The sequence below is a fragment of the Doryrhamphus excisus genome, chromosome 21, assembly GCF_030265055.1.
Source record: "Doryrhamphus excisus isolate RoL2022-K1 chromosome 21, RoL_Dexc_1.0, whole genome shotgun sequence".
NCBI classification, from domain to species: Eukaryota; Metazoa; Chordata; class Actinopteri; order Syngnathiformes; family Syngnathidae; genus Doryrhamphus; species Doryrhamphus excisus.
The window spans coordinates 8,153,245-8,166,130 of record NC_080486.1 but is presented as its reverse complement, the minus strand read 5'-3'; positions in this window follow the sequence as shown (position 1 = coordinate 8,166,130).

Genomic DNA, 12,886 nt, shown 5'->3' with positions numbered 1-12,886 from the left:
TAAATTATGTTGTGTTTAATGACTTGTTTGTGTTCTGTAATGCAATAAACATGGACCTACATTAGCAGAAGTGGTCGAGAGCGCTTGGGAATGTGACCAATCACAGCAGAGTGGGCATACCTGTAGGCGGGCCGTGGGTGGAATAAATTAAAACAGCTGGAGTAGGTGCAGATTCTGGAAGTTCTTGGAAGATTTCTGTGAGGTTTATTGGGTGTAGGATTCCACAACCCAACAAAAATGGTCAAAAAATGAGCATAATAGGTCCTCTTTAAATTTAGCATGTTGAATTGTATTTATTTTTATTTTGTATAATTTTTCTTTTCATGTTTTTATCATTACTTTTATTTAAGTGCCAAATATTAATAGAAAATGAAATGTGGGAAAACATTTGTTCATTTATTTCCATGTTCTAGTTTTTATTTTCATTTTATATTTTATTTGTCTTCGCCTTTGGATTTTTATTTCATTGTCTATTTTAATTTTCTTCTATATTTTATTTTATATAAAATATATTATAGTATATATATTTACATATATTATATATGTTTTTATAAAATATTTTATTTTATCTTTTTTATTCTTTAAAAATATTTTCAATATTTAATGTTTGAATATTTGATTAATCAAAAATGTAATGTGGGTAAAATAAATTATTTTTTGTATTTTCATTTTCATAAATTGTTCATTCTTATTATTTTTATCTTTATTTTTATTGTCTATTTATTCATTTATTGTCTAAAATATAAATATTTGTTGATATTTGGTACTTATTTAAGTACCAAACATTTAAATCACATAAGATGTAATATGGAAAACCTTTTTCTTTTATTTATTTATTTTTATTATTTGTGTTTATTTTTATTTACTGTATTTTTTTCATTTGCATTTCATGACAAAGCCATATATCTAGATAATAATTATGATCAATTCCAAAATATCACCTCTTTGCATTAATAAAGATAATAAATACACACACAACACACTTAAACTCCTTGGCGGAGGTAACGGTCCCATCCATCCATCCATGATGTTGAAGACTGTCCACCTGGAACCACCTGGTGACAGGAAAAGGCTTCCCAGATCATGTGACTGCGCCGATGAGGAAGTGTTGACAGAAGATTCCTTCTCCAAACAAAATCTACTCCTAATAAGACACAAATCTGGAATGTGATATCTGGTCTTAGAAAGAGGAAGTAGGGATTAAGGAAATGGAACGAGGAGGACATAATAGGAATGTGTGCTATTTTTTAAGATCTTTTCATGCATGCAAGGTCTGTCTGTCTCCTTCCTCGTAGCTATGAGGCAGCAGTGATTGTCCCCCTGTTGGTCCCAGGGCCCCCGATGTGGACGCCCACCCTACAGCCATGCCCCCAGATACACACAGTCTGATGAGGCTTACCCTGAGAACCCAAGGGAACACACACACACACACACACACACACAGTCTAACACAGTGAAAGGAGCTCATTCTGGCATTTTTCCAGCCACAAAGACAAATGTCCTCACGATAAAGGTGGCATGTCACTAACAGCGCGGTGCGCATGCAAACACAAACGCATCCCCATAAACAGCAGAGCAGGTGGATGCACTCAGCCGTTGGCACACACACTTAGTCTGGCTGGCTATCAAAAGCACAGCAACACACACACCGACCCGCCTGCTTGGACTCTCTGGCACCACAACTCAGCGATATCAAACATGTAGTTGTCAGAAAGAAGCACATTTGGATCTTTATTTAACCGTAATCTTTGACTTTGCTTTTAAGCATGGCTAAGGAGGCGTTGCAATGAAGATGTTTAGTAGGATTTTGACCAAAAAGCTCCTTGATGGATGGTTTTATTTCATAATTGCTGTGAATGTAATATACTGTAAATATAATCATTGCAGAACAATACATGCCTTCACTTTTGAGTCCCTAAATACCAGAAAACTCCCCAATGACGCCAGAAAAAGTCAACAGATTTGTCAATTTTGAGACAATGTGTCGTCAAGGAGGCTGCACGGCGGCCAAGCACGCTAGGACACCCGAGTTCAATTCCACCCTCGGCCATCTCTGTGTGGAATTTGCATGGGTTTTCTCCGGGTAATCCGGTTTCCTCCCACATTCCAAAAACATGCTAGGTTAATTGGAGACTCCAAATTGTCCATAGGTATGAATGTGAGTGTGAATGGTTGTTTGTCTATATGTGCCCTGTGATTGGCTGGCAACCAGTCGCCCGAAGACAGCTGGGATAGGCTCCCTCGTGAAGATAAGCGGTAGAAAATGAATGAATGATGGGCATTCCAGAGTAAAAAAAAGTTCTCCTCCTATTCCATGTGGAAGTGGTTTCTTACTTTTTTTTCCACCTTAATCTGTTTGCATCACTATCTTAAAATGGCTTTGGCTGGTGACCAGGGTGTACCCCGCCTCTCACTCGAAGACAGCTCGGATAGGCTCCAGCATACCCCCGCCACCCTAGTGAGGATAAGCAGTAGACAATGAATGAATAAATGTCGTCAAGGAGGGTTGGAATGTCAACAAAATAGGGAGGAAATATTAGTGTAGTATCACTAATATTTATTATTTCATACAGTTTTTGTGGTATTAAATTTTTGACAGAAAATTGCAACAACAACAAAAATTGAGCTGGGACACTATAGACAGATTCCAGATTCCACATTCCAAATCCTTGAATAATTTTTATTATATGTGTGTGCTCCGCATTGATGAGGTGTGCAGGCACACTGTGTATTTCTGAATGCATGTGGAATCTGTTTTTTTTTATTTAAATGTAGAACTTTGACCCATCTCTGTGTGGAGTTTGCATGTTCTCGCCGTGCATGCGTGGGTTTTCTCCGGGTACTCCGGTTTCCTCCCACATTCCAAAAACATGCTAGGTTAATTGGCGACTCCAAATTGTCCATAGGTATGAATGTGAGTGTGAATGGTTGTTTGTCTATATGTGCCCTGTGATTGGCTGGCAACCAATCCAGGGTGTACCCGGCCTCTCAAAGACAGCTGGGATAGGCTCCAGCACCCTTGCAACCCTAGTGAGGATAAGCGGTAGAAAATGAATGAATAAATGTTGTTGGAATGTTGCCAGATTTAGTGACAAAACAGGGAGGAAATATTAGTGTAGTATCACTAATATTTACTATTTAATAACAGTTTTTGTGGGATTAAATTTTTAACACAAAATTGCAACCATTTTTTTTTTGAGTTGGGACACTATAGGCAGATTACAGCCAAGAAATCCTTGAATAATTTTTATTATATGTGTGTGCTCTGCACTGATGAGTTGTTCAAGCACACTGCGTATTTCTGAATGTTATTTTTAATTAAATGTAGAACTTTGATGAAGAAGAACCTACCTTACCTTTTGGAAGACATTAACAACGACATCCAAGGTTCTACCATATTGCCTTAATTCATGTGTGGATGGATTTCTTTTCCCGTGTTGACGTAATTTCCCATTCATACACTTGGCTGGAATTGTTGCCCAAGGCCTATGAATAACCTCAAACGTGTGCACCACAGTGGGACCAATTTTTTTTTATATGTATTTCCCCCTCTCAAACAATAAAAACAGCTACAATCATTCTACTATTGACATAAAGACCCTAATCCTGCCCACCACTAACTAGCACTTCTAAGATTAAACCTCTAACCTCAAGAGTTAGTCATAACTAGCCATCATCACTGATGCCTGTTGGCTACACACCTGCCCCCTGCAACACCTGAAGGCAGAGGTGGGCCCCGGGAGAACACACACACACACACACACATGCACACACACAAGCCAACTTAGTGTTATATACCAACAATCTGAAATAAACACATAAAAACAGCCAGTAAATGAGGAATATTAGCTATAATGCACTCTCTCATTTGCAGCCAATTCCCTTCCTCTAACGAGATAAGCAACCCAGCCTGTCAAGAAGTAGCAGCAAACCATTCCCCATTTTTATTCCCCGCTTTATTAATAATAGAACTAACAGCATTGTTTAATCACATTTTTGAATATCTATAAAATGTAATTTCGAATGATATTGGATTAATATTCACGTGGAAAATGAGGTGCCTAATATGAAATTATATTTTTTCTGACAAGGGAATTGGATAATAAGCGCCGCCACAAACAATTTTAATTGGAATGATTAAGCTCCGGCGTGATAACATGTAGCAATAATACAGTTGTGATATTAGTCTTGCTTTTTTTTTTTTTTTTTGCGTTTACAGGTCTGTTTGATGCCAGAGGTGGATCGTTGATTCATTCCCAAAATAATGATTTATTTATTCTTTGCTACATCCACCTTATGAGTCAACGACCTCACCCACCGCACCCGTGGGAAATCTCCATGGAAGGTGAGGTGGTGACCAGAAGAGGGCAGGCTTTATGTGTTCACTGTAGATTCTTTATTTTTATTTTGAATTCTGACTCCCACCAACAATGGAGATTGATCCACATTCCGAGTGTCTACCTTGGAATGTGGTAGAGTGGTCATCTTCCAGACTGAAGGTTGCTGGTTCAATCCTTGGTCAAGATACGGAAGCTCCGACTGGTCCTGATGCTGCGTCATCAGTAGGTAGATGTATCTAAGCATTTTGAGGACCTTGAAGATAGGGAGCACTATAAGAATTAGTCCCATAGCAACAAGGTCAAACTACTAGATGGTTTGATGATAACAGATTGTCCTTGAACCTAAATAAAACTAAAATCATGCTGTTTGGTAACAGCAGAAAGGACACGCACCAGCAAATACAAATAGACGGTGTAGACATTGAAAGAGTGAAGGAAAATACATTTCTGGGGATCATAATAGATCAAAATATGAGCTGGAAACCTCACATTACAAATACATATACAACATAAGGTGGCCAGAAATATTTCAATATTGAACAAAGCAAAATTTGTTTTCAATCAGAAATCACTCCACACTCTTTATTGCTCTCTGGTTCTACCATATCTTACTTATTGTGTGCAAAAATATGGGCTAATAACTATAAAAGCAATCTTCACTCGCTAAATGTACTGCAAAAAAGGTCAGTAAGGATAATTCATAATGCCGCCTACAGAGAACATACTAACTCCTTATTTCTAAAATCACAAATACTTCAACTTGCTGATATAGTTCATCTTCAAACAGCTAAAATAATGCATAAGGCTAAAAATAACCAATTAGCTAAAAATGTCATCCAATACTTCTCTACAAGAGAGGAGAAATATGATCTCAGGGAAGAACTACATTTGAAACACTTCTATGCTAGGACTACGTTAAAAAGCCATAGCATTTCAGTATGTGGAATCAAACTATGGAATGGATTGAGTAAGACCCTCAAACAATGCACAACGATGACCCAATTCAAGAAACAGTACAAGCAGTTGATGTTTGCTAAATACAAGGATGAAGAGTCTTGAACCAGTCATGATGTGCTATACATATCACTATATTGACACTTACTATGGTACCCATTATGTCATTGGATGGTCATATCACCTCGTACTTCGGTATGGGAAAATAAAATAAATTTAAATAAATTTAAATTAAATTAAATTAAATTAAATTAAATTAAATTAAATTAAATTAAATTAAATTAAATTAAATTAAATTAAATTAAATTAAATTAAATTAAATTAAATTAAATTAAATTAAATTAAATTAAAAAAGCAGGAAGGTACTATGGTACCCATTATGTCATTGTATGGTCATATCACCTCGTACTTCGGTATGTGACAAAAGAATGAATAAATAAATAAAAAACTTCAACTATATTAGGAAAGCAGGAAGTGAACAAATATAACATTTACTGATTGTAAAAGTACCAGATGGAGGGGTAGGATTTAATAAGCTTTGCTTCTTCCTACTCCTTTTGGACATGTGGAACTGTGAACTGATTATGTGATGCATTCAATTGTAATCTGATGCATGTTCAAATGAAATAAAACCATTACCATTACCATTGTTTACTTCCCTTCCAGAAAAGACACATTGTACATCTTTCTGTCTTCCAGCTTTGCCACTGTACTCCCTTTTTTCTGCAACCTCCCTCTGGTGTCTTTTAAACAGTGGACGCCCCAGGCCTTAGCCGCACACCTCACACTCCCTACCCTCCTTAGTGCTAATGAGTTAGCGGTGCTAACAGCACAAGGCTAGCCCTCTGATGAAATGTAAATGGGCAGTAATGAGCACAACCCCAAATCACTCCAGGGTAGGGGATGCGGTCATAGCCAGGCTTGGTCCTCCCCTCCCTGATGGACAGGGATCGGTCTCCGGGTGGGCATGTGATTGACAGGACCCTGGCTCCTTGTGCGTGCGTGGAACCCAGTGGGGTCTTTGGAGGGGCCCTTTATGAGTGACTGCAGGAAGAGGCACAGAGACGGCGGCTTGTGGTCTCACTGGCCTTTCTAAACTGGTCCATTAATTACAGCCAACCCTTAGAGAAAATTAGCCGGCAAATCTAATAACACGAGTTGGAGTCGGAGGAGGAGGAGGCGGGTTTGGAGTGTCTGCTTATGTGTTATGTTACTTGTGCTGTTACTTATGCAATACTTGACCAAGCATGCTTTAGGACACCGGAGGATAACCCTGACTTTTCCAAACCCAGTCATTCTATAATGTCTGCACTCCCTGCCTCTAACCTGGTTTGTTTACTAAATTCCCATGGAAAATAATGACAATACAATACTAACATGGGGCACAAACATTAGGCCCCTGAGACTTCAGTGGGACCATAATCGGACAGCCTGATTGGTTAAAGAAACAGCCCCATTGCTAAAGGCATTCAAGTGACATGGGCCTGCACTCCTGATTGTGAAGGCCCTGGGCAGATTACATTTTCAGATAGTGATGCAAACAGATTAAGGTGGAAAAAGAAAGTGAGAAACCACTTCCACATGGAATAGGAGGAGAACTTTTTTCACTTTGGAATGCCATCATTCATTCATTCATCCTTTTTTTTATCACTATGATATGGCTGAAATCTGATTGGACAAAAAAAAAATGTAACATACACAAGAGAGCTACAAAATAATAATAATAATAATAATAATAATAATAATAATAATAATAATAATAATAATAATAATAATAATAATAATAATAATAATAATAATAATAATAATAATAATAATAATAATAATAATAATAATAATAATAATAATAATAATAATAATAATAATAATAATAATAATAATAATAATAATAATAATAATAATAATAATACACTGTTGGGAATAAATTTATACTAATTTATACATAATATTATAGAATATTATGGAATAAATATTATGAAATATTTGCACATCTAGTCCAGTGCTTCCATTAGTGTTAAGGCCGGCAAAGAAGGCATTGGCTGCACACCACTGATATAAAAATTCTTGTGATGAATGATCGCAGTAGCTTACTTACACATTTGAAATTATGATCAGCATTTTTAATTCTAAAAATTGCATATGTGTAAAATAATAGTAATTCAATAATATCCAAAAATTGGTACTTATATCTAATAATAATAATAATAATAATAATAATAATAATAATAATAATAATAATAATAATAATAATAATAATAATAATAATAATAATAATAATAATAATAATAATAATAATAATAATAATAATAATAATAATAATAATAATAATAGCCCTGTGATTAGCTGGCGGCCAGTCCAGGGTGTACCCCGCCTCTCGCCCGAAGACAGCTTGGATAGGCTCCAGCACCCCCGCGACCCTCGTGAGGAAAAAGCGGTAGAAAATGAATGAATGAATGAATAATAATAATAATAATAATAATAATAATAATAATAATAATAATAATAATAATAATAATAATAATAATAATAATAATAATAATAATAATAATAATAATAATAATAATAATAATAATAATAATAATAATAATAATAATAATAGCCCTGTGATTAGCTGGCGGCCAGTCCGGGGTGGACCCTGCCTCTAACCCGAAGACAGCCGGGATAGGCTCCAGCACCCCCCGCGACCCTTGTGAGGATAAGCGGTAGAAAATGAATGAATGAATAATAATAATAATAATAATAATAATAACAATAATAATAATAGCCCTGTGATTGGCTGGAGACCAGTCCAGGGTGGATCCCGCCTCTTGCCCGAAGACAGCTGGGATAGGCTCCAGCACCCCCGCAGCCCCTTGTGAGAATAAGCAGTAGAAAATGAATGAATGAATGTGAATGAATAATAATAATAATAATAATAATAATAATAATAATAATAATAATAATAATAATAATAATAATAATAATAATAATAATAATAATAATAATAATAATAATAATAATAATAATAATAATAATAATAATAATAATAATAATAATAATAATAATAATAATAATAATAATAATAATAATAATAATAGGTATGAATGTGAGGGTGAATGGTTGTTTGTCTATATGTGCCCTGTGATTGGCTGGCGACCAGTCCAGGGTGTACCCCGCCTCTCGCCCGAAGACAGTTGGGATAGGCTCCAGCACCCCCCGCGACCCTCGTGAGGAAAAGCAGTAGAAAATGAATGAATGAATGAATGAATAATACATATGAAACCGTATATTTGGGTTCCACTGTAACCCTGTATACAGTACTTACCCAGAAATACTATGAGGGTTCGGATCAGTGTAGAGCTAAGCTAGCTTTCACTCACGGTGCGGCGTTCAGTGACAGATATGCTAATGCTCAAAGTACGCAGGAACAAAAACAGCAACAAACCCATCATCTTTGCACATGTAAGCGTAGTGTAGGTACTGTATGCCAAGTGTTGCGAGTTTGGCGTGGCCCACTTCTTCTCCTCTCTTCCTTCTTTCTCTGCGGTGCTGTCAGCCTCCCTGGGGTGGCATCAGCGCCGCCGCAATAGGTAGGCCGAGGCTATCAAAGTACATGTTTTAACTTTTTAAGACTTTGCAGGTTGTCTTTGTTCTCCTTTTCTCTCTGTTGTGCAGGCTCTCTTGGGCCCTGGGTTGGGGAGTCTCTGTGGGTGCAGACGAGTGGCTGTGGGCTATTAAAAAAAAAAAAAAAAAAAAAAAAATGCAGGTTATCTACTGGGAGAAGTGGGGGAGCCTTTTAAATTGAAGCAAAAGATGAGGTTTTCCAGAAGACGGGTGTGTGTTCATATGCTATATATACAATGTATATAGGTGTCTAGGCTAGGAGGGTGCATGGGCTTTGCAGAGAACACCTTTGCAGAGAAATGCAGTGAATGCATGCATACACATGCGTGCATCCGGCAAACAAACATGGACACTAGCCTCAACACCCCCCCCCCCCCCGCCCCCCCTCGTCTCACACACACACACACACACATTAGCTGCATCCAACATTACTGCTACCACCAACAATAACCCACAGGCTTAAAGCCTTTGGGATGATTTGATTAGCAATGATATCTGAAAACGGCCTCGTCGTGCTAACAAGATTAAGCTGAGGCCCTGTCTGTTTTCAGCGCTGGATATTCGCTAGGTGATTAAAACTGGCTCTCCGTGCCGGAACAGGAGCCTTAGCCGGCTAGTGGGACGGTTGCCAGGTAACAAGACATGACTGCTGTTTTGATGCGGCTACATACGCACAATAAGCTGCTGGGAGATAAAAGTACAAAAGCAACCTCTGTCCTTGGCCAAGCAAATCAGAGAGTGACAGGACTCATAACACATTCATCATGGAGGAGCTGATGCGGAAAAAAAAAAAAAAAAAAAGCGATGTTGACTCACACCAGGATGCTGTACATAAGTAATCCTGCATAACTTTAAGGTGACATGTTTGTGCAAGTGATGATAATGATGCTAATACGGTGTTGGCCATGGCTTGCTTTTTAAGGCTAATTCTCGGATTTCCCTGCCACAAAATTCACTTCTATTGCCAATATTTTCAAAAAAACAAATAGTAGACGATATATTTACAAAAATATCTGAAATAATTTCCTTTTCGGACCATTTCTTGGCAACTTCATTCAAGTTTTTTTCATCATTTGGTGAAAAAAAATGCTTACCTCACGTACGTCACCTCTGGGAAAGGAACGTGGTTGCACGTGGTCGAGGCTACATGGTACACTGCAAAACAGAAATCCAAGCAAAGGTGAAATATCGTAAATAAAGGTGACAAATATTTATTTCTTCATTTTGCAGTAATGCACATGCTCCTATAAATTAAAAACGTAATTTCGCTCATAGCATAAACAATACAAGATGTTCGAGTCATTCATTTATTTATTTTCAATGTTGAAATATATTGAGATGCAAGCTAATTTACAACAGAAACATTAAAGTGGGATTCAATATTCATTCATTTTCTACTGCTTATCCTCACAAAGGTTGCGGGGGGTGCTGGAGCCTATCCCAGCTGTCTTCGGGTGAGAGGCACGGTACACCCTGGACTGGTGGCCATATTCAGTAATATATTGAAAGTAATAATGTAATATATAATATAAATAAATATAATATAATATAATATAATATAATATAATATAATATAATATAATATAATATAATATAATATAATATAATATAATATAATATAATATAATATAATATAATATAATATAATATAATATAATATAATATAATATAATATAAAAATGTTTTTAGTGCATGGAAAACCTGCTTGTAATGTTCTAAAAACAGCTTTTATCATTATTAGAGCCCTGTAGACATGAAAGAGCACCCCTATAGTCACATTTACACTCATATTATTCTTTATTTACTCCACATTGTGCGACTGTAATGCACAGGCTATGGTAAGTAAGAAGCAAAAAGTGTACCACTTCCACATGGAACTAGGAGGAGAACTCTGTAATGTCAATCAATGTAACACTATATTAGAGCCCTGTAGACATGAAACAACACCCCTACAGTCACCTTTACATGCCCATTATTTTTTCTTTACACAACAACTGTAATGGGCAGGGTACGGGATCACTGCAGTTACATAAGACGGGTGCGCTCCTAGCATATAGCAAGCAAACAAGCTAACTCAGTATTCATTCATTAATTTGTGTGTAATTGATGTGCTGGAGCCTATCCCACCTGTCCCACAATATATTTGTTTGAATTTTAACATAGTGGTGCAAACGGATTACGGTGGAAAAAGAAAGTAAGAAGCAAAGAAAAAAGCAAGAAAAATGTACCACTTCCACATGGAATAGGAGGATAACTTTTTTTCACTCTGTAATGTCCATCAAAGTAACATAAAATTAGAGCCCTGTAGACATGAAACAGCACCCCTACAGTCTTTACGGGCACCGCTCATAGCATATAGCAAGCTAACAGCTAACAAGCTAACTCAATATTCATTCATTAATTTGTGTGTAATTAAAGTGCTGGAGCCTATCCAAGCTGTCCCACAATATATTTGTTCGAATTTTAACATAGTGATGCAAACGGAGTAAGGTGGAAAAAGAAAGTAAGTAGCAAAAAAATTACCACTTCCACATGGAACGGGAGGAGAACCTTTTTTTCACTCTGTAATGTCCATCATTCAATATTTCTTGACTAAAAATAGACCGTAGTCAACCATTTTATTGGATAATGGATTATAGAGCATAAGTATATGGTATTGGAGGTATCGATATGCCAGTATTGATCCACACATCATTCACATCTACCTGCAGGTTGTAAGGATGACGAGGCGGGGCCTCAACGATCTCTTAATTGCAAAAACAAAACAAGCTACTGACGGCCGAACCACGCCACAATAAAATCCGCAAACTCAGCAGCCACACACACAGTCAGGACACATTACATTCAAAGACATTTGGAAATCACAAAATTCCATGCATTATGTGATGTCTTTTAATAACCGCACCATGATAATAAAAATGCATTTATAATTCATGAGGTCTATAGATTGTGACGGGGCGCTAAGGTTAATCAGAAGCAAGAAGGTCACAGTGCATGAAAAGGTCACCTCTTTTTTTTTAATATATTGATCAGAATTTTGCAACATGCGTATTTTATATTGATTTTGCACATGGTAGATATCATGCAAATAGTAGGCGGGGTGGGATGCATCGTACCAGTTATCACATACGTTCAATTCCCCCCTCTATCTATTGTCAGCAACAGTAATGCATGTTGTGACAGGAAAAAAGTCCAGTAGACCATTTCATTATTCTTCCGTCATCCAATCTAAAGGAATAAGGAATGGAATGTAGCGCTCCATGTCAGAGTTGATTGGGAGAGTGTTGTGATACCGGAATTCCGCCGTACATCAACGCAGGCGAGGGAATATTCCAAATATATTCATGGAATGTTCCACAAAGAATCATGCAATATTATTACCTCCACGAGGTGATAAGATAAGGTATTTCTCATATTTCAATGTGTTTTCATTCATTTCATCCTATTTTGGCGAAGGGTTCAGGGGTGGTGGGGGTGGAGGATAAAAAAAAAAGAAGAGTTTGCCCCCAGGCAAGATTAATAAGCATTTAAAACGGTTTCAGTGCTAAGCGGCGGATCACAGTGTGTGTTTCACAGTATTGTTCACTACTGAGTGGCCATGAATGACATAAACAGATTGCACAGGAAGCTAACGCTATTGAGTCCAGGCACACATACGTAGGTTAGCATGCATCCTCAATATGGAAAATTTAGAGTGGCAGGTGTGTATCATCTAACAACAAATGCCTTTTTTAAAAAACCTGACAGTTTTTTATGTTTTTTAATAATCAGCAGGTTTCAGGAAAATATCAACTCCCAACTAAAAATCTAAATAACTATTTATTTACAAATATAACACTATGAAATATCAACAATTTTAGAACTGAACAATGTGGCGGAAGTTAGTTTCCGCTTTACGGTAATATTTAATTTGTTCAACTTTACATACGCAGGTTAGCATGCATCCTCAATATGGAAAATTCAGAGTGGCAGGTGCGTATCATCTAACA